The following is a 23534-nucleotide window of genomic DNA, read 5'->3' as shown; positions in this document are numbered from 1 at the left end:
TCCATCTCAACCACCATCCAAGGCCCATGGAAGGAAAAAGGACCCAGGCATCAGAAGGAGGAAGAGAATCACCTTGGCACTTGTTAAAGGAGAATCCAAAGGGACAAAGAGAGAAGGGAGGCCATGTCCGTCTTAAACGCCATCCTAGCACCATGGAAGGAAACAGGAAGCAGGCAACAGAAGTAGGAAGAGAATCACCTTGGCACTTGTTAAAGGAGAATCCAATGGGACAAAGAGAGAAGGGAGGCCAAGTCCATCTCAACCACCAGCCTATCCTCATGGAAGCAAACGGGAAGGAGCCAGCAGAGGAGGAAGAGAATCAGCTTGGCACTTGTTAAAGGACAATCATATGGGACAAAGAGAGAAGGGAAGCCATGTTCATCTCAACCATCATCCTAACCTCATGGAAGGAAACGGGAAGGAACCAGCAGACATAGGAAAGGAAGCAACTTGGCACTTTTTATGGAGAATCCAATGGGACATAGCGAGAAGGGAAACCATTTCCATCTCAACTGGAGTCCTAGCCCCAGGGAAGGAAACAGAAAGCAGCCAGCAGAAGGAGAAAGGGAAGCAGCTTGGCAGTTTGTAAAGGAGAATCTAATGGAACAAAGAGAGAAGGGAGGCCATGTCCATCTCAACCACCATCCAAGGCCCATGGAAGGAAAAAGGACCCAGGCATCAGAAGGAGGAAGAGAATCAGCTTGGCACTTGTTAAAGGGGAATCCAATGGGACAAAGAGAGAAGGGAGGCCATGTCCATCTCAACCACCAGCCTAGCCTCATGGAAGCAAATGGGAAGGAGCCAGCAGTGGAGGAAGAGAATCAGCTTGGCACTTGTTAAAGGACAATCCAATGGGACAAAGAGAGAAGGGAAGCCATGTTCATCTCAACCATCATCCTAACCTCATAGAAGGAAATGGGAAGGAACCAGCAGAAATAGGAAAGGAAGCAACTTGGCACTTTTTATGGAGAATCCAATGGGACATAGCGAGAAGGGAAACCATTTCCATCTCAACTGCAGCCCTAGCCCCAGGGAAGGAAACAGAAAGCAGCCAGCAGAAGGAGAAAGGGAAGCAGCTTGGCACTTTGTAAAGGAGAATCTAATGGAACAAAGAGAGAAGGGAGGCCATGTCCATCTCATCTGCCATCCTAGCCTCACGGAAGGAAAAGGGAAGCCGCCAGAAGAAGGAGGAAGGGAAGCATCTGGCCTCAAGGTAATAGGTTTCCATTTTCCTCTTCCCTTCTTAAAATACTATTGACATACCAACGTATAAGGCGGGATGTTTGAAAAGCAATCTAATGCAGTATTCCTACTGAGAATTACACACTTAGAAGACAAGGTATTTCTCTAAACTTGCATACAGATTGCTTTTCAAAGGTGTGTATGTCTGTATTTGGAGGGGTTTTATTTAGATTAATGCTTTTTTTTAAATTTGCAAAGATACATCAAACCTACATGTAAAATGTCCTTATATGGTCCTTATATTGAATACAGAAGTACACATCGGTGCTCTTTCTCAACATTTGGGGGAATTTATTTAGCATATTTAGTAAATATATTTCACGCCTGATTTCGTATTTTATCTGCGACATCGTCTCAGGGGCGATATGGACTTGCTTCCAGTATTTTTTCAGTTTTGGACAATGCCACCGTACGTGAAACCAAGTCCCACGAGCAATTTGACATTTCCTGAGCGAATCAGAATTTTTCTGGTATATCTTGGCCAGTCTCCTTGGGCTCAAAGACCACCGTTGCTCCATCTTCCAGTAATTTTCTCATAGGCTCTGTGCTTGGTGCTTGTGTGTCTTTGTATTGTTTTATTTTGCAGACTGTGCGATCATTGGTAAGTATCCCTGGGAAATAAGTTAACACCAAATGATTGGTGTTCAGGTTGGTGCAAGAGTTTTGGTGGGTCACACAGAGAAATCCAAATGCCCTTGTCTGTTCCATTCATTAACTTTGGCTGTAACATCCTCAACCTCATCACAGTATAGTTGCCCTTAATATGGTAATTGGTGGTTTCTACTTTTACTCAGTGGGAAGAAGTGTGACAAAGAGAAGGGAGGCCATGTCCATTTCAACTGGCATCCTAGCCCCATGGAAGGAAACAGGAACCAGGCATCAGAAGGAGGAAGAGAATCACCTTGGCACTTGTTAAAGGAGAATCCAATGGGACAAAGAGAGAAGGGAGGCCAAGTCCATCTCAACCACCAGCCTATCCTCATGGAAGCAAACGGGAAGGAGCCAGCAGAGGAGGAAGAGAATCACCTTGGCACTTGTTAAAGGGCAATCCAATGGGACAAAGAGAGAAGGGAAGCCATGTTCATCTCAACCATCATCCTAACCTCATAGAAGGAAACGGGAAGGAACCAGCAGAAATAGGAAAGGAAGCAACTTGATACTTTTTGTGGAGAATCCAATGGGACATAGCGAGAAGGGAAACCATTTCCATCTCAACTGGAGCCCTAGCCCCAGGGAAGGAAACAGAAAGCAGCCAGCAGAAGGAGAAAGGGAAGCAGCTTGGCAGTTTGTAAAGGAGAATCTAATGGAACAAAGAGAGAAGGGAGGCCATGTCAATCTCAACCACCATCCAAGGCCCATGGAAGGAAAAAGGACCCAGGCATCAGAAGGACGAAGAGAATCAGCTTGGCACTTGTTAAAGGAGAATCCAATGGGACAAAGAGAGAAGGGAGGCCATGCCGATCTCAACCACCATCCTAGCCTCATGGAAGCAAACAGGAAGGAGCCAGCAGAAACAGGGGGGAAAAATCAGCTTGGCACTTTTTAAAGGAGAATCCAAAGGGACAAAGAGAGAAGGGAGGCCATGTCCGTCTTAAACGCCATCCCAGCACCATGGAAGGAAACAGGAAGCAGGCAACAGAAGGAGGAAGAGAATCACCTTGGCACTTGTTAAAGGAGAATCCAATGGGACAAAGAGAGAAGGGAGGCCAAGTCTATCTCAACCACCAGCCTATCCTCATGGAAGCAAACGGGAAGGAGCCAGCAGAGGAGGAAGAGAATCAGCTTGGCATTTGTTAAAGGACAATCCAATGGGACAAAGAGAGAAGGGAAGCCATGTTCATCTCAACCATCATCCTAACCTCATGAAAGGAAACGGGAAGGAACCAGCAGACATAGGAAAGGAAGCAACTTGGCACTTTTTATGGAGAATCCAATGGGACATAGCGAGAAGGGAAACCATTTCCATCTCAACTGGAGCCCTAGCCCCAGGGAAGGAAACAGAAAGCAGCCAGCAGAAGGAGAAAGGGAAGCAGCTTGGCAGTTTGTAAAGGAGAATCTAATGGAACAAAGAGAGAAGGGAGGCCATGTCCATCTCAACCACCATCCAAGGCCCATGGAAGGAAAAAGGACCCAGGCATCAGAAGGACGAAGAGAATCAGCTTGGCACTTGTTAAAGGAGAATCCAATGGGACAAAGAGAGAAGGGAGGCCATGCCGATCTCAACCACCATCCTAGCCTCATGGAAGCAAACAGGAAGGAGCCAGCAGAAACAGGGGGGAAAAATCAGCTTGGCACTTTTTAAAGGAGAATCCAAAGGGACAAAGAGAGAAGGGAGGCCATGTCCGTCTTAAACGCCATCCTAGCACCATGGAAGGAAACAGGAAGCAGGCAACAGAAGGAGGAAGAGAATCACCTTGGCACTTGTTAAAGGAGAATCCAATGGGACAAAGAGAGAAGGGAGGCCAAGTCCATCTCAACCACCAGCCTATCCTCATGGAAGCAAACGGGAAGGAGCCAGCAGAGGAGGAAGAGAATCAGCTTGGCACTTGTTAAAGGACAATCCAATGGGACAAAGAGAGAAGGGAAGCCATGTTCATCTCAACCATCATCCTAACCTCATGGAAGGAAACGGGAAGGAACCAGCAGACATAGGAAAGGAAGCAACTTGGCACTTTTTATGGAGAATCCAATGGGACATAGCGAGAAGGGAAACCATTTCCATCTCAACTGGAGCCCTAGCCCCAGGGAAGGAAACAGAAAGCAGCCAGCAGAAGGAGAAAGGGAAGCAGCTTGGCAGTTTGTAAAGGAGAATCTAATGGAACAAAGAGAGAAGGGAGGCCATGTCCATCTCAACCACCATCCAAGGCCCATGGAAGGAAAAAGGACCCAGGCATCAGAAGGAGGAAGAGAATCAGCTTGGCACTTGTTAAAGGGGAATCCAATGGGACAAAGAGAGAAGGGAGGCCATGTCCATCTCAACCACCAGCCTAGCCTCATGGAAGCAAACGGGAAGGAGCCAGCAGCGGAGGAAGAGAATCAGCTTGGCACTTGTTAAACGACAATCCAATGGGACAAAGAGAGAAGGGAAGCCATGTTCATCTCAACCATCATCCTAACCTCATAGAAGGAAACGGGAAGGAACCAGCAGAAATAGGAAAGGAAGCAACTTGGTACTTTTTGTGGAGAATCCAATGGGACATAGCGAGAAGGGAAACCATTTCCATCTCAACTGGAGCCCTAGCCCCAGGGAAGGAAACAGAAAGCAGCCAGCAGAAGGAGAAAGGGAAGCAGCTTGGCAGTTTGTAAAGGAGAATCTAATGGAACAAAGAGAGAAGGGAGGCCATGTCCATCTCAACCACCATCCAAGGCCCATGGAAGGAAAAAGGACCCAGGCATCAGAAGGAGGAAGAGAATCAGCTTGGCACTTGTTAAAGGAGAATCCAATGGGACAAAGAGAGAAGGGAGGCCATGCCGATCTCAACCACCATCCTAGCCTCATGGAAGCAAACAGGAAGGAGCCAGCAGAAACAGGGGGGAAAAATCAGCTTGGCACTTTTTAAAGGAGAATCCAAAGGGACAAAGAGAGAAGGGAGGCCATGTCCGTCTTAAACGCCATCCTAGCACCATGGAAGGAAACAGGAAGCAGGCAACAGAAGGAGGAAGAGAATCACCTTGGCACTTGTTAAAGGAGAATCCAATGGGACAAAGAGAGAAGGGAGGCCAAGTCCATCTCAACCACCAGCCTATCCTCATGGAAGCAAACGGGAAGGATCCAGCAGAGGAGGAAGAGAATCAGCTTGGCACTTGTTAAAGGACAATCCAATGGGACAAAGAGAGAAGGGAAGCCATGTTCATCTCAACCATCATCCTAACCTCATGGAAGGAAACGGGAAGGAACCAGCAGACATAGGAAAGGAAGCAACTTGGCACTTTTTATGGAGAATCCAATGGGACATAGCGAGAAGGGAAACCATTTCCATCTCAACTGGAGCCCTAGCCCCAGGGAAGGAAACAGAAAGCAGCCAGCAGAAGGAGAAAGGGAAGCAGCTTGGCAGTTTGTAAAGGAGAATCTAATGGAACAAAGAGAGAAGGGAGGCCATGTCCATCTCAACCACCATCCAAGGCCCATAGAAGGAAAAAGGACCCAGGCATCAGAAGGAGGAAGAGAATCAGCTTGGCACTTGTTAAAGGGGAATCCAATGGGACAAAGAGAGAAGGGAGGCCATGTCCATCTCAACCACCAGCCTAGCCTCATGGAAGCAAACGGGAAGGAGCCAGCAGCGGAGGAAGAGAATCAGCTTGGCACTTGTTAAAGGACAATCCAATGGGACAAAGAGAGAAGGGAAGCCATGTTCATCTCAACCATCATCCTAACCTCATAGAAGGAAACGGGAAGGAACCAGCAGAAATAGGAAAGGAAGCAACTTGGCACTTTTTATGGAGAATCCAATGGGACATAGCGAGAAGGGAAACCATTTCCATCTCAACTGCAGCCCTAGCCCCAGGGAAGGAAACAGAAAGCAGCCAGCAGAAGGAGAAAGGGAAGCAGCTTGGCAGTTTGTAAAGGAGAATCTAATGGAACAAAGAGAGAAGGGAGGCCATGTCCATCTCAACCACCATCCAAGGCCCATGGAAGGAAAAAGGACCCAGGCATCAGAAGGAGGAAGAAAATCAGCTTGGCACTTGTTAATGGGGAATCCAATGGGACAAAGAGAGAAGGGAGGCCATGTCCATCTCAACCATCATCCTAACCTCATAGAAGGAAATGGGAAGGAACCAGCAGAAATAGGAAAGGAAGCAACTTGGCACTTTTTATGGAGAATCCAATGGGACATAGCGAGAAGGGAAACCATTTCCATCTCAACTGGAGCCCTAGCCCCAGGGAAGGAAACAGAAAGCAGCCAGCAGAAGGAGAAAGGGAAGCAGCTTGGCAGTTTGTAAAGGAGAATCTAATGGAACAAAGAGAGAAGGGAGGCCATGTCCATCTCAACCACCATCCAAGGCCCATGGAAGGAAAAAGGACCCAGGCATCAGAAGGAGGAAGAGAATCAGCTTGGCACTTCTTAAAGGGGAATCCAATGGGACAAAGAGAGAAGGGAGGCCATGTCCATCTCAACCACCAGCCTATCCTCATGGAAGCAAACGGGAAGGAGCCAGCAGCGGAGGAAGAGAATCAGCTTGGCACTTGTTAAACGACAATCCAATGGGACAAAGAGAGAAGGGAAGCCATGTTCATCTCAACCATCATCCTAACCTCATAGAAGGAAATGGGAAGGAACCAGCAGAAATAGGAAAGGAAGCAACTTGGCACTTTTAATGGAGAATCCAATGGGACATAGCGAGAAGGGAAACCATTTCCATCTCAACTGCAGCCCTAGCCCCAGGGAAGGAAACAGAAAGCAGCCAGCAGAAGGAGAAAGGGAAGCAGCTTGGCAGTTTGTAAAGGAGAATCTAATGGAACAAAGAGAGAAGGGAGGCCATGTCCATCTCAACCACCATCCAAGGCCCATGGAAGGAAAAAGGACCCAGGCATCAGAAGGACGAAGAGAATCAGCTTGGCACTTGTTAAAGGAGAATCCAATGGGACAAAGAGAGAAGGGAGGCCATGCCGATCTCAACCACCATCCTAGCCTCATGGAAGCAAACAGGAAGGAGCCAGCAGAAACAGGGGGGAAAAATCAGCTTGGCACTTTTTAAAGGAGAATCCAAAGGGACAAAGAGAGAAGGGAGGCCATGTTCATCTCAACCATCATCCTAACCTCATGGAAGGAAACGGGAAGGAACCAGCAGACATAGGAAAGGAAGCAACTTGGCACTTTTTATGGAGAATCCAATGGGACATAGCGAGAAGGGAAACCATTTCCATCTCAACTGCAGCCCTAGCCCCAGGGAAGGAAACAGAAAGCAGCCAGCAGAAGGAGAAATGGAAGCAGCTTGGCACTTTGTAAAGGAGAATCTCATGGAACAAAGAGAGAAGGGAGGCCATGTCCATCTCATCTGCCATCCTAGCCTCACGGAAGGAAAAGGGAAGCCGCCAGAAGAAGGAGGAAGGGAAGCATCTGGCCTCAAGGTAATAGGTTTCCATTTTCCTCTTCCCTTCTTAAAATACTATTGACATACCAACGTATAAGGCGGGATGTTTGAAAAGCAATCTAATGCAGTATTCCTACTGAGAATTACACACTTAGAAGACAAGGTATTTCTCTAAACTTGCATACAGATTGCTTTTCAAAGGTGTGTATGTCTGTATTTGGAGGGGTTTTATTTAGATTAATGCTTTTTTTTAAATTTGCAAAGATACATCAAACCTACATGTAAAATGTCCTTATATGGTCCTTATATGGAATACAGAAGTACACATCGGTGCTCTTTCTCAACATTTGGGGGGATTTATTTAGCATATTTAGTAAATATATTTCAGGCCTGATTTCGTATTTTATCTGCGACATCGTCTCAGGGGCGATATGGACTTGCTTCCAGTATTTTTTCAGTTTTGGACAACGCCACCGTACGTGAAACCAAGTCCCACGAGCAATTTGACATTTCCTGAGCGAATCAGAATTTTTCTGGTATATCTTGGCCAGTCTCCTTGGGCTCAAAGACCACCGTTGCTCCATCTTCCAGTAATTTTCTCATAGGCTCTGTGCTTGGTGCTTGTGTGTCTTTGTATTGTTTTATTTTGCAGACTGTGCGATCATTGGTAAGTATCCCTGGGAAATAAGTTAACACCAAATGATTGGTGTTCAGGTAGGTGCAAGAGTTTTAGTGGGTCACACAGAGAAATCCAAATGCCCTTGTCTGTTCCATTCATTAACTTTGGCTGTAACATCCTCAACCTCATCACAGTATAGTTGCCCTTAATATGGTAATTGGTGGTTTCTACTTTTACTCAATGGGAAGAAGCGTGACAAAGATAAGGGAGGCCATGTCCATTTCAACTGGCATCCTAGCCCCATGGAAGGAAACAGGAACCAGGCATCAGAAGGAGGAAGAGAATCGGCTTGGCACTTGTTAAAGGAGAATCCAATGGGATAAAGAGAGAAGGGAGGCCATGCCCATTTCAACCACCATCCAAGGCCCATGGAAAGAAACAGGACCCAGGCATCAGAAGGAGAAAGAGAATCAGCTTGGCACTTGTTAAAGGAGAATTCAATGGGACAAAGAGAGAAGGGAGGCCATGTCCATCTCAACCACCAGCCTAGCCTCATGGAAGCAATCGGGTAGGAGCCAGCAGAGGAGGAAGAGAATCAGCTTGGCACTTGTTAAAGGACAATCCAATGGGACAAAGAGAGAAGGGACGCCATGTTCATCTCAACCATCATCCTAACCTCAAAGAAGGAAACGGGAAGGAACCAGCAGAAATAGGAAAGGAAGCAACTTGGCACTTTTTATGGAGAATCCAATGGGACATAGCGAGAAGGGAAACCATTTCCATCTCAACTGGAGCCCTAGCCCCAGGGAAGGAAACAGAAAGCAGCCAGCAGAAGGAGAAAGGGAAGCAGCTTGGCAGTTTGTAAAGGAGAATCTAATGGAACAAAGAGAGAAGGGAGGCCATGTCCATCTCAACCACCATCCAAGGCCCATGGAAGGAAAAAGGACCCAGGCATCAGAAGGAGGAAGAGAATCAGCTTGGCACTTGTTAAAGGGGAATCCAATGGGACAAAGAGAGAAGGGAGGCCATGTCCATCTCAACCACCAGCCTAGCCTCATGGAAGCAAACGGGAAGGAGCCAGCAGCGGAGGAAGAGAATCAGCTTGGCACTTGTTAAAGGACAATCCAATGGGACAAAGAGAGAAGGGAAGCCATGTTCATCTCAACCATCATCCTAACCTCATAGAAGGAAATGGGAAGGAACCAGCAGAAATAGGAAAGGAAGCAACTTGGCACTTTTAATGGAGAATCCAATGGGACATAGCGAGAAGGGAAACCATTTCCATCTCAACTGCAGCCCTAGCCCCAGGGAAGGAAACAGAAAGCAGCCAGCAGAAGGAGAAAGGGAAGCAGCTTGGCAGTTTGTAAAGGAGAATCTAATGGAACAAAGAGAGAAGGGAGGCCATGTCCATCTCAACCACCATCCAAGGCCCATGGAAGGAAAAAGGACCCAGGCATCAGAAGGACGAAGAGAATCAGCTTGGCACTTGTTAAAGGAGAATCCAATGGGACAAAGAGAGAAGGGAGGCCATGCCGATCTCAACCACCATCCTAGCCTCATGGAAGCAAACAGGAAGGAGCCAGCAGAAACAGGGGGGAAAAATCAGCTTGGCACTTTTTAAAGGAGAATCCAAAGGGACAAAGAGAGAAGGGAGGCCATGTTCATCTCAACCATCATCCTAACCTCATGGAAGGAAACGGGAAGGAACCAGCAGACATAGGAAAGGAAGCAACTTGGCACTTTTTATGGAGAATCCAATGGGACATAGCGAGAAGGGAAACCATTTCCATCTCAACTGCAGCCCTAGCCCCAGGGAAGGAAACAGAAAGCAGCCAGCAGAAGGAGAAATGGAAGCAGCTTGGCACTTTGTAAAGGAGAATCTAATGGAACAAAGAGAGAAGGGAGGCCATGTCCATCTCATCTGCCATCCTAGCCTCACGGAAGGAAAAGGGAAGCCGCCAGAAGAAGGAGGAAGGGAAGCATCTGGCCTCAAGGTAATAGGTTTCCATTTTCCTCTTCCCTTCTTAAAATACTATTGACATACCAACGTATAAGGCGGGATGTTTGAAAAGCAATCTAATGCAGTATTCCTACTGAGAATTACACACTTAGAAGACAAGGTATTTCTCTAAACTTGCATACAGATTGCTTTTCAAAGGTGTGTATGTCTGTATTTGGAGGGGTTTTATTTAGATTAATGCTTTTTTTTAAATTTGCAAAGATACATCAAACCTACATGTAAAATGTCCTTATATGGTCCTTATATGGAATAGAGAAGTACACATCGGTGCTCTTTCTCAACATTTGGGGGAATTTATTTAGCATATTTAGTAAATATATTTCAGGCCTGATTTCGTATTTTATCTGCGACATCGTCTCAGGGGCGATATGGACTTGCTTCCAGTATTTTTTCAGTTTTGGACAACGCCACCGTACGTGAAACCAAGTCCCACGAGCAATTTGACATTTCCTGAGCGAATCAGAATTTTTCTGGTATATCTTGGCCAGTCTCCTTGGGCTCAAAGACCACCGTTGCTCCATCTTCCAGTAATTTTCTCATAGGCTCTGTGCTTGGTGCTTGTGTGTCTTTGTATTGTTTTATTTTGCAGACTGTGCGATCATTGGTAAGTATCCCTGGGAAATAAGTTAACACCAAATGATTGGTGTTCAGGTTGGTGCAAGAGTTTTGGTGGGTCACACAGAGAAATCCAAATGCCCTTGTCTGTTCCATTCATTAACTTTGGCTGTAACATCCTCAACCTCATCACAGTATAGTTGCCCTTAATATGGTAATTGGTGGTTTCTACTTTTACTCAATGGGAAGGAGTGTGACAAAGATAAGGGAGGCCATGTCCATTTCAACTGGCATCCTAGCCCCATGGAAGGAAACAGGAACCAGGCATAAGAAGGAGGAAGAGAATCGGCTTGGCACTTGTTAAAGGAGAATCCAATGGGATAAAGAGATAAGGGAGGCCATGCCCATTTCAACCACCATCCAAGGCCCATGGAAAGAAACAGGACCCAGGCATCAGAAGGAGAAAGAGAATCAGCTTGGCACGTGTTAAAGGAGAATTCAATGGGACAAAGAGAGAAGGGAGGCCATGTCCATCTCAACCACCAGCCTAGCCTCATGGAAGCAATTGGGTAGGAGCCAGCAGAGGAGGAAGAGAATCAGCTTGGCACTTGTTAAAGGACAATCCAATGGGACAAAGAGAGAAGGGAAGCCATGTTCATCTCAACCATCATCCTAACCTCATAGAAGGAAACGGGAAGGAACCAGCAGAAATAGGAAAGGAAGCAACTTGGCACTTTTTATGGAGAATCCAATGGGACATAGCGAGAAGGGAAACCATTTCCATCTCAACTGGAGCCCTAGCCCCAGGGAAGGAAACAAAGCAGCCAGCAGAAGGAGAAAGGGAAGCAGCTTGGCAGTTTGTAAAGGAGAATCTAATGGAAAAAAGAGAGAAGGGAGGCCATGTCCATCTCAACCACCATCCAAGGCCCATGGAAGGAAAAAGGACCCAGGCATCAGAAGGAGGAAGAGAATCAGCTTGGCACTTGTTAAAGGGGAATCCAATGGGACAAAGAGAGAAGGGAGGCCATGTCCATCTCAACCACCAGCCTAGCCTCATGGAAGCAAACGGGAAGGAGCCAGCAGCGGAGGAAGAGAATCAGCTTGGCACTTGTTAAAGGACAATCCAATGGGACAAAGAGAGAAGGGAAGCCTTGTTCATCTCAACCATCATCCTAACCTCATAGAAGGAAACGGGAAGGAACCAGCAGAAATAGGAAAGGAAGCAACTTGGCACTTTTTATGGAGAATCCAATGGGACATAGCGAGAAGGGAAACCATTTCCATCTCAACTGGAGCCCTAGCCACAGGGAAGGAAACAGAAAGCAGCCAGCAGAAGGAGAAAGGGAAGCAGCTTGGCACTTTGTAAAGGAGAATCTAATGGAACAAAGAGAGAAGGGAGGCCATGTCCATCTCAACTACCATCCAAGGCCCATGGAAGGAAAAAGGACCCAGGCATCAGAAGGAGGAAGAGAATCAGTTTGGCACTTGTTAAAGGGGAATCCAATGGGACAAAGAGAGAAGGGAGGCCATGTCCATCTCAACCACCATCCAAGGCCCATGGAAGGAAAAAGGACCCAGGCATCAGAAGGAGGAAGAGAATCACCTTGGCACTTGTTAAAGGAGAATCCAAAGGGACAAAGAGAGAAGGGAGGCCATGTCCGTCTTAAACGCCATCCTAGCACCATGGAAGGAAACAGGAAGCAGGCAACAGAAGTAGGAAGAGAATCACCTTGGCACTTGTTAAAGGAGAATCCAATGGGACAAAGAGAGAAGGGAGGCCAAGTCCATCTCAACCACCAGCCTATCCTCATGGAAGCAAACGGGAAGGAGCCAGCAGAGGAGGAAGAGAATCAGCTTGGCACTTGTTAAAGGACAATCCAATGGGACAAAGAGAGAAGGGAAGCCATGTTCATCTCAACCATCATCCTAACCTCATGGAAGGAAACGGGAAGGAACCAGCAGACATAGGAAAGGAAGCAACTTGGCACTTTTTATCGAGAATCCAATGGGACATAGCGAGAAGGGAAACCATTTCCATCTCAACTGGAGTCCTAGCCCCAGGGAAGGAAACAGAAAGCAGCCAGCAGAAGGAGAAAGGGAAGCAGCTTGGCAGTTTGTAAAGGAGAATCTAATGGAACAAAGAGAGAAGGGAGGCCATGTCCATCTCAACCACCATCCAAGGCCCATGGAAGGAAAAAGGACCCAGGCATCAGAAGGAGGAAGAGAATCAGCTTGGCACTTGTTAAAGGGGAATCCAATGGGACAAAGAGAGAAGGGAGGCCATGTCCATCTCAACCACCAGCCTAGCCTCATGGAAGCAAATGGGAAGGAGCCAGCAGTGGAGGAAGAGAATCAGCTTGGCACTTGTTAAAGGACAATCCAATGGGACAAAGAGAGAAGGGAAGCCATGTTCATCTCAACCATCATCCTAACCTCATAGAAGGAAATGGGAAGGAACCAGCAGAAATAGGAAAGGAAGCAACTTGGCACTTTTTATGGAGAATCCAATGGGACATAGCGAGAAGGGAAACCATTTCCATCTCAACTGCAGCCCTAGCCCCAGGGAAGGAAACAGAAAGCAGCCAGCAGAAGGAGAAAGGGAAGCAGCTTGGCACTTTGTAAAGGAGAATCTAATGGAACAAAGAGAGAAGGGAGGCCATGTCCATCTCATCTGCCATCCTAGCCTCACGGAAGGAAAAGGGAAGCCGCCAGAAGAAGGAGGAAGGGAAGCATCTGGCCTCAAGGTAATAGGTTTCCATTTTCCTCTTCCCTTCTTAAAATACTATTGACATACCAACGTATAAGGCGGGATGTTTGAAAAGCAATCTAATGCAGTATTCCTACTGAGAATTACACACTTAGAAGACAAGGTATTTCTCTAAACTTGCATACAGATTGCTTTTCAAAGGTGTGTATGTCTGTATTTGGAGGGGTTTTATTTAGATTAATGCTTTTTTTTAAATTTGCAAAGATACATCAAACCTACATGTAAAATGTCCTTATATGGTCCTTATATGGAATACAGAAGTACACATCGGTGCTCTTTCTCAACATTTGGGGGAATTTATTTAGCATATTTAGTAAATATATTTCACGCCTGATTTCGTATTTTATCTGCGACATCGTCTCAGGGGCGATATGGACTTGCTTCCAGTATTTTTTCAGTTTTGGACAATGCCACCGTACGTGAAACCAAGTCCCACGAGCAATTTGACATTTCCTGAGCGAATCAGAATTTTTCTGGTATATCTTGGCCAGTCTCCTTGGGCTCAAAGACCACCGTTGCTCCATCTTCCAGTAATTTTCTCATAGGCTCTGTGCTTGGTGCTTGTGTGTCTTTGTATTGTTTTATTTTGCAGACTGTGCGATCATTGGTAAGTATCCCTGGGAAATAAGTTAACACCAAATGATTGGTGTTCAGGTTGGTGCAAGAGTTTTGGTGGGTCACACAGAGAAATCCAAATGCCCTTGTCTGTTCCATTCATTAACTTTGGCTGTAACATCCTCAACCTCATCACAGTATAGTTGCCCTTAATATGGTAATTGGTGGTTTCTACTTTTACTCAGTGGGAAGAAGTGTGACAAAGAGAAGGGAGGCCATGTCCATTTCAACTGGCATCCTAGCCCCATGGAAGGAAACACGACCCAGGCATCAGAAGGAGGAAGAGAATCACCTTGGCACTTGTTAAAGGAGAATCCAATGGGACAAAGAGAGAAGGGAGGCCAAGTCCATCTCAACCACCAGCCTATCCTCATGGAAGCAAACGGGAAGGAGCCAGCAGAGGAGGAAGAGAATCACCTTGGCACTTGTTAAAGGGCAATCCAATGGGACAAAGAGAGAAGGGAAGCCATGTTCATCTCAACCATCATCCTAACCTCATAGAAGGAAACGGGAAGGAACCAGCAGAAATAGGAAAGGAAGCAACTTGATACTTTTTGTGGAGAATCCAATGGGACATAGCGAGAAGGGAAACCATTTCCATCTCAACTGGAGCCCTAGCCCCAGGGAAGGAAACAGAAAGCAGCCAGCAGAAGGAGAAAGGGAAGCAGCTTGGCAGTTTGTAAAGGAGAATCTAATGGAACAAAGAGAGAAGGGAGGCCATGTCAATCTCAACCACCATCCAAGGCCCATGGAAGGAAAAAGGACCCAGGCATCAGAAGGACGAAGAGAATCAGCTTGGCACTTGTTAAAGGAGAATCCAATGGGACAAAGAGAGAAGGGAGGCCATGCCGATCTCAACCACCATCCTAGCCTCATGGAAGCAAACAGGAAGGAGCCAGCAGAAACAGGGGGGAAAAATCAGCTTGGCACTTTTTAAAGGAGAATCCAAAGGGACAAAGAGAGAAGGGAGGCCATGTCCGTCTTAAACGCCATCCCAGCACCATGGAAGGAAACAGGAAGCAGGCAACAGAAGGAGGAAGAGAATCACCTTGGCACTTGTTAAAGGAGAATCCAATGGGACAAAGAGAGAAGGGAGGCCAAGTCCATCTCAACCACCAGCCTATCCTCATGGAAGCAAACGGGAAGGAGCCAGCAGAGGAGGAAGAGAATCAGCTTGGCATTTGTTAAAGGACAATCCAATGGGACAAAGAGAGAAGGGAAGCCATGTTCATCTCAACCATCATCCTAACCTCATGAAAGGAAACGGGAAGGAACCAGCAGACATAGGAAAGGAAGCAACTTGGCACTTTTTATGGAGAATCCAATGGGACATAGCGAGAAGGGAAACCATTTCCATCTCAACTGGAGCCCTAGCCCCAGGGAAGGAAACAGAAAGCAGCCAGCAGAAGGAGAAAGGGAAGCAGCTTGGCAGTTTGTAAAGGAGAATCTAATGGAACAAAGAGAGAAGGGAGGCCATGTCCATCTCAACCACCATCCAAGGCCCATGGAAGGAAAAAGGACCCAGGCATCAGAAGGACGAAGAGAATCAGCTTGGCACTTGTTAAAGGAGAATCCAATGGGACAAAGAGAGAAGGGAGGCCATGCCGATCTCAACCACCATCCTAGCCTCATGGAAGCAAACAGGAAGGAGCCAGCAGAAACAGGGGGGAAAAATCAGCTTGGCACTTTTTAAAGGAGAATCCAAAGGGACAAAGAGAGAAGGGAGGCCATGTCCGTCTTAAACGCCATCCTAGCACCATGGAAGGAAACAGGAAGCAGGCAACAGAAGGAGGAAGAGAATCACCTTGGCACTTGTTAAAGGAGAATCCAATGGGACAAAGAGAGAAGGGAGGCCAAGTCCATCTCAACCACCAGCCTATCCTCATGGAAGCAAACGGGAAGGAGCCAGCAGAGGAGGAAGAGAATCAGCTTGGCACTTGTTAAAGGACAATCCAATGGGACAAAGAGAGAAGGGAAGCCATGTTCATCTCAACCATCATCCTAACCTCATGGAAGGAAACGGGAAGGAACCAGCAGACATAGGAAAGGAAGCAACTTGGCACTTTTTATGGAGAATCCAATGGGACATAGCGAGAAGGGAAACCATTTCCATCTCAACTGGAGCCCTAGCCCCAGGGAAGGAAACAGAAAGCAGCCAGCAGAAGGAGAAAGGGAAGCAGCTTGGCAGTTTGTAAAGGAGAATCTAATGGAACAAAGAGAGAAGGGAGGCCATGTCCATCTCAACCACCATCCAAGGCCCATGGAAGGAAAAAGGACCCAGGCATCAGAAGGAGGAAGAGAATCAGCTTGGCACTTGTTAAAGGGGAATCCAATGGGACAAAGAGAGAAGGGAGGCCATGTCCATCTCAACCACCAGCCTAGCCTCATGGAAGCAAACGGGAAGGAGCCAGCAGCGGAGGAAGAGAATCAGCTTGGCACTTGTTAAACGACAATCCAATGGGACAAAGAGAGAAGGGAAGCCATGTTCATCTCAACCATCATCCTAACCTCATAGAAGGAAACGGGAAGGAACCAGCAGAAATAGGAAAGGAAGCAACTTGGTACTTTTTGTGGAGAATCCAATGGGACATAGCGAGAAGGGAAACCATTTCCATCTCAACTGGAGCCCTAGCCCCAGGGAAGGAAACAGAAAGCAGCCAGCAGAAGGAGAAAGGGAAGCAGCTTGGCAGTTTGTAAAGGAGAATCTAATGGAACAAAGAGAGAAGGGAGGCCATGTCCATCTCAACCACCATCCAAGGCCCATGGAAGGAAAAAGGACCCAGGCATCAGAAGGAGGAAGAGAATCAGCTTGGCACTTGTTAAAGGAGAATCCAATGGGACAAAGAGAGAAGGGAGGCCATGCCGATCTCAACCACCATCCTAGCCTCATGGAAGCAAACAGGAAGGAGCCAGCAGAAACAGGGGGGAAAAATCAGCTTGGCACTTTTTAAAGGAGAATCCAAAGGGACAAAGAGAGAAGGGAGGCCATGTCCGTCTTAAACGCCATCCTAGCACCATGGAAGGAAACAGGAAGCAGGCAACAGAAGGAGGAAGAGAATCACCTTGGCACTTGTTAAAGGAGAATCCAATGGGACAAAGAGAGAAGGGAGGCCAAGTCCATCTCAACCACCAGCCTATCCTCATGGAAGCAAACGGGAAGGATCCAGCAGAGGAGGAAGAGAATCAGCTTGGCACTTGTTAAAGGACAATCCAATGGGACAAAGAGAGAAGGGAAGCCATGTTCATCTCAACCATCATCCTAACCTCATGGAAGGAAACGGGAAGGAACCAGCAGACATAGGAAAGGAAGCAACTTGGCACTTTTTATGGAGAATCCAATGGGACATAGCGAGAAGGGAAACCATTTCCATCTCAACTGGAGCCCTAGCCCCAGGGAAGGAAACAGAAAGCAGCCAGCAGAAGGAGAAAGGGAAGCAGCTTGGCAGTTTGTAAAGGAGAATCTAATGGAACAAAGAGAGAAGGGAGGCCATGTCCATCTCAACCACCATCCAAGGCCCATGGAAGGAAAAAGGACCCAGGCATCAGAAGGAGGAAGAGAATCAGCTTGGCACTTGTTAAAGGGGAATCCAATGGGACAAAGAGAGAAGGGAGGCCATGTCCATCTCAACCACCAGCCTAGCCTCATGGAAGCAAACGGGAAGGAGCCAGCAGCGGAGGAAGAGAATCAGCTTGGCACTTGTTAAAGGACAATCCAATGGGACAAAGAGAGAAGGGAAGCCATGTTCATCTCAACCATCATCCTAACCTCATAGAAGGAAACGGGAAGGAACCAGCAGAAATAGGAAAGGAAGCAACTTGGCACTTTTTATGGAGAATCCAATGGGACATAGCGAGAAGGGAAACCATTTCCATCTCAACTGCAGCCCTAGCCCCAGGGAAGGAAACAGAAAGCAGCCAGCAGAAGGAGAAAGGGAAGCAGCTTGGCAGTTTGTAAAGGAGAATCTAATGGAACAAAGAGAGAAGGGAGGCCATGTCCATCTCAACCACCATCCAAGGCCCATGGAAGGAAAAAGGACCCAGGCATCAGAAGGAGGAAGAAAATCAGCTTGGCACTTGTTAATGGGGAATCCAATGGGACAAAGAGAGAAGGGAGGCCATGTCCATCTCAACCATCATCCTAACCTCATAGAAGGAAATGGGAAGGAACCAGCAGAAATAGGAAAGGAAGCAACTTGGCACTTTTTATGGAGAATCCAATGGGACATAGCGAGAAGGGAAACCATTTCCATCTCAACTGGAGCCCTAGCCCCAGGGAAGGAAACAGAAAGCAGCCAGCAGAAGGAGAAAGGGAAGCAGCTTGGCAGTTTGTAAAGGAGAATCTAATGGAACAAAGAGAGAAGGGAGGCCATGTCCATCTCAACCACCATCCAAGGCCCATGGAAGGAAAAAGGACCCAGGCATCAGAAGGAGGAAGAGAATCAGCTTGGCACTTCTTAAAGGGGAATCCAATGGGACAAAGAGAGAAGGGAGGCCATGTCCATCTCAACCACCAGCCTATCCTCATGGAAGCAAACGGGAAGGAGCCAGCAGCGGAGGAAGAGAATCAGCTTGGCACTTGTTAAACGACAATCCAATGGGACAAAGAGAGAAGGGAAGCCATGTTCATCTCAACCATCATCCTAACCTCATAGAAGGAAATGGGAAGGAACCAGCAGAAATAGGAAAGGAAGCAACTTGGCACTTTTAATGGAGAATCCAATGGGACATAGCGAGAAGGGAAACCATTTCCATCTCAACTGCAGCCCTAGCCCCAGGGAAGGAAACAGAAAGCAGCCAGCAGAAGGAGAAAGGGAAGCAGCTTGGCAGTTTGTAAAGGAGAATCTAATGGAACAAAGAGAGAAGGGAGGCCATGTCCATCTCAACCACCATCCAAGGCCCATGGAAGGAAAAAGGACCCAGGCATCAGAAGGACGAAGAGAATCAGCTTGGCACTTGTTAAAGGAGAATCCAATGGGACAAAGAGAGAAGGGAGGCCATGCCGATCTCAACCACCATCCTAGCCTCATGGAAGCAAACAGGAAGGAGCCAGCAGAAACAGGGGGGAAAAATCAGCTTGGCACTTTTTAAAGGAGAATCCAAAGGGACAAAGAGAGAAGGGAGGCCATGTTCATCTCAACCATCATCCTAACCTCATGGAAGGAAACGGGAAGGAACCAGCAGACATAGGAAAGGAAGCAACTTGGCACTTTTTATGGAGAATCCAATGGGACATAGCGAGAAGGGAAACCATTTCCATCTCAACTGCAGCCCTAGCCCCAGGGAAGGAAACAGAAAGCAGCCAGCAGAAGGAGAAATGGAAGCAGCTTGGCACTTTGTAAAGGAGAATCTAATGGAACAAAGAGAGAAGGGAGGCCATGTCCATCTCATCTGCCATCCTAGCCTCACGGAAGGAAAAGGGAAGCCGCCAGAAGAAGGAGGAAGGGAAGCATCTGGCCTCAAGGTAATAGGTTTCCATTTTCCTCTTCCCTTCTTAAAATACTATTGACATACCAACGTATAAGGCGGGATGTTTGAAAAGCAATCTAATGCAGTATTCCTACTGAGAATTACACACTTAGAAGACAAGGTATTTCTCTAAACTTGCATACAGATTGCTTTTCAAAGGTGTGTATGTCTGTATTTGGAGGGGTTTTATTTAGATTAATGCTTTTTTTTAAATTTGCAAAGATACATCAAACCTACATGTAAAATGTCCTTATATGGTCCTTATATGGAATACAGAAGTACACATCGGTGCTCTTTCTCAACATTTGGGGGGATTTATTTAGCATATTTAGTAAATATATTTCAGGCCTGATTTCGTATTTTATCTGCGACATCGTCTCAGGGGCGATATGGACTTGCTTCCAGTATTTTTTCAGTTTTGGACAACGCCACCGTACGTGAAACCAAGTCCCACGAGCAATTTGACATTTCCTGAGCGAATCAGAATTTTTCTGGTATATCTTGGCCAGTCTCCTTGGGCTCAAAGACCACCGTTGCTCCATCTTCCAGTAATTTTCTCATAGGCTCTGTGCTTGGTGCTTGTGTGTCTTTGTATTGTTTTATTTTGCAGACTGTGCGATCATTGGTAAGTATCCCTGGGAAATAAGTTAACACCAAATGATTGGTGTTCAGGTTGGTGCAAGAGTTTTGGTGGGTCACACAGAGAAATCCAAATGCCCTTGTCTGTTCCATTCATTAACTTTGGCTGTAACATCCTCAACCTCATCACAGTATAGTTGCCCTTAATATGGTAATTGGTGGTTTCTACTTTTACTCAATGGGAAGAAGTGTGACAAAGATAAGGGAGGCCATGTCCATTTCAACTGGCATCCTAGCCCCATGGAAGGAAACAGGAACCAGGCATCAGAAGGAGGAAGAGAATCGGCTTGGCACTTGTTAAAGGAGAATCCAATGGGATAAAGAGAGAAGGGAGGCCATGCCCATTTCAACCACCATCCAAGGCCCATGGAAGGAAACAGGACCCAGGCATCAGAAGGAGAAAGAGAATCAGCTTGGCACTTGTTAAAGGAGAATTCAATGGGACAAAGAGAGAAGGGAGGCCATGTCCATCTCAACCACCAGCCTAGCCTCATGGAAGCAATCGGGTAGGAGCCAGCAGAGGAGGAAGAGAATCAGCTTGGCACTTGTTAAAGGACAATCCAATGGGACAAAGAGAGAAGGGACGCCATGTTCATCTCAACCATCATCCTAACCTCAAAGAAGGAAACGGGAAGGAACCAGCAGAAATAGGAAAGGAAGCAACTTGGCACTTTTTATGGAGAATCCAATGGGACATAGTGAGAAGGGAAACCATTTCCATCTCAACTGGAGCCCTAGCCCCAGGGAAGGAAACAGAAAGCAGCCAGCAGAAGGAGAAAGGGAAGCAGCTTGGCAGTTTGTAAAGGAGAATCTAATGGAACAAAGAGAGAAGGGAGGCCATGTCCATCTCAACCACCATCCAAGGCCCATGGAAGGAAAAAGGACCCAGGCATCAGAAGGAGGAAGAGAATCAGCTTGGCACTTGTTAAAGGGGAATCCAATGGGACAAAGAGAGAAGGGAGGCCATGTCCATCTCAACCACCAGCCTAGCCTCATGGAAGCAAACGGGAAGGAGCCAGCAGCGGAGGAAGAGAATCAGCTTGGCACTTGTTGAAGGACAATCCAATGGGACAAAGAGAGAAGGGAAGCCATGTTCATCTCAACCATCATCCTAACCTCATAGAAGGAAATGGGAAGGAACCAGCAGAAATAGGAAAGGAAGCAACTTGGCACTTTTTATGGAGAATCCAATGGGACATAGCGAGAAGGGAAACCATTTCCATCTCAACTGCAGCCCTAGCCCCAGGGAAGGAAACAGAAAGCAGCCAGCAGAAGGAGAAAGGGAAGCAGCTTGGCAGTTTGTAAAGGAGAATCTAATGGAACAAAGAGAGAAGGGAGGCCATGTCCATCTCAACCACCATCCAAGGCCCATGGAAGGAAAAAGGACCCAGGCATCAGAAGGAGGAAGAGAATCAGCTTGGCACTTGTTAATGGGGAATCCAATGGGACAAAGAGAGAAGGGAGGCCATGTCCATCTCAACCATCATCCTAACCTCATAGAAGGAAATGGGAAGGAACCAGCAGAAATAGGAAAGGAAGCAACTTGGCACTTTTTATGGAGAATCCAATGGGACATAGCGAGAAGGGAAACCATTTCCATCTCAACTGCAGCCCTAGCCCCAGGGAAGGAAACAGAAAGCAGCCAGCAGAAGGAGAAAGGGAAGCAGCTTGGCAGTTTGTAAAGGAGAATCTAATGGAACAAAGAGAGAAGGGAGGCCATGTCCATCTCAACCACCATCCAAGGCCCATGGAAGGAAAAAGGACCCAGGCATCAGAAGGACGAAGAGAATCAGCTTGGCACTTGTTAAAGGAGAATCCGATGGGACAAAGAGAGAAGGGAGGCCATGCCGATCTCAACCACCATCCTAGCCTCATGGAAGCAAACAGGAAGGAGCCAGCAGAAACAGGGGGGAAAAATCAGCTTGGCACTTTTTAAAGGAGAATCCAAAGGGACAAAGAGAGAAGGGAGGCCATGTCCGTCTTAAACGCCATCCTAGCACCATGGAAGGAAACAGGAAGCAGGCAACAGAAGGAGGAAGAGAATCACCTTGGCACTTGTTAAAGGAGAATCCAATGGGACAAAGAGAGAAGGGAGGCCAAGTCCATCTCAACCACCAGCCTATCCTCATGGAAGCAAACGGGAAGGAGCCAGCAGAGGAGGAAGAGAATCAGCTTGGCACTTGTTAAAGGACAATCCAATGGGACAAAGAGAGAAGGGAAGCCATGTTCATCTCAACCATCATCCTAACCTCATGGAAGGAAACGGGAAGGAACCAGCAGACATAGGAAAGGAAGCAACTTGGCACTTTTTATGGAGAATCCAATGGGACATAGCGAGAAGGGAAACCATTTCCATCTCAACTGGAGCCCTAGCCCCAGGGAAGGAAACAGAAAGCAGCCAGCAGAAGGAGAAAGGGAAGCAGCTTGGCAGTTTGTAAAGGAGAATCTAATGGAACAAAGAGAGAAGGGAGGCCATGTCCATCTCAACCACCATCCAAGGCCCATGGAAGGAAAAAGGACCCAGGCATCAGAAGGAGGAAGAGAATCGGCTTGGCACTTGTTAAAGGAGAATCCAATGGGATAAAGAGAGAAGGGAGGCCATGCCCATTTCAGCCACCATCCAAGGCCCATGGAAGGAAACAGGACCCAGGCATCAGAAGGAGAAAGAGAATCAGCTTGGCACTTGTTAAAGGAGAATTCAATGGGACAAAGAGAGAAGGGAGGCCATGTCCATCTCAACCACCAGCCTAGCCTCATGGAAGCAATCGGGTAGGAGCCAGCAGAGGAGGAAGAGAATCAGCTTGGCACTTGTTAAAGGACAATCCAATGGGACAAAGAGAGAAGGGAAGCCATGTTCATCTCAACCATCATCCTAACCTCATAGAAGGAAACGGGAAGGAACCAGCAGAAATAGGAAAGGAAGCAACTTGGCACTTTTTATGGAGAATCCAATGGGACATAGCGAGAAGGGAAACGATTTCCATCTCAACTGGAGCCCTAGCCCCAGGGAAGGAAACAGAAAGCAGCCAGCAGAAGGAGAAATGGAAGCAGCTTGGCACTTTGTAAAGGAGAATCTAATGGAACAAAGAGAGAAGGGAGGCCATGTCCATCTCATCTGCCATCCTAGCCTCACGGAAGGAAAAGGGAAGCCGCCAGAAGAAGGAGGAAGGGAAGCATCTGGCCTCAAGGTAATAGGTTTCCATTTTCCTCTTCCCTTCTTAAAATACTATTGACATACCAACGTATAAGGCGGGATGTTTGAAAAGCAATCTAATGCAGTATTCCTACTGAGAATTACACACTTAGAAGACAAGGTATTTCTCTAAACTTGCATACAGATTGCTTTTCAAAGGTGTGTATGTCTGTATTTGGAGGGGTTTTATTTAGATTAATGCTTTTTTTTAAATTTGCAAAGATACATCAAACCTACATGTAAAATGTCCTTATATGGTCCTTATATGGAATAGAGAAGTACACATCGGTGCTCTTTCTCAACATTTGGGGGGATTTATTTAGCATATTTAGTAAATATATTTCAGGCCTGATTTCGTATTTTATCTGCGACATCGTCTCAGGGG

This window comes from Sceloporus occidentalis, unplaced genomic scaffold, assembly GCF_023333645.1.
Source record: "Sceloporus occidentalis isolate IW3139 unplaced genomic scaffold, rSceOcc1.0.p SCAF_9, whole genome shotgun sequence".
Lineage (NCBI taxonomy): Eukaryota > Metazoa > Chordata > Lepidosauria > Squamata > Phrynosomatidae > Sceloporus > Sceloporus occidentalis.
The sequence above is the reverse complement of the archived record's forward strand: the minus strand, read 5'-3'. Positions refer to the sequence as shown.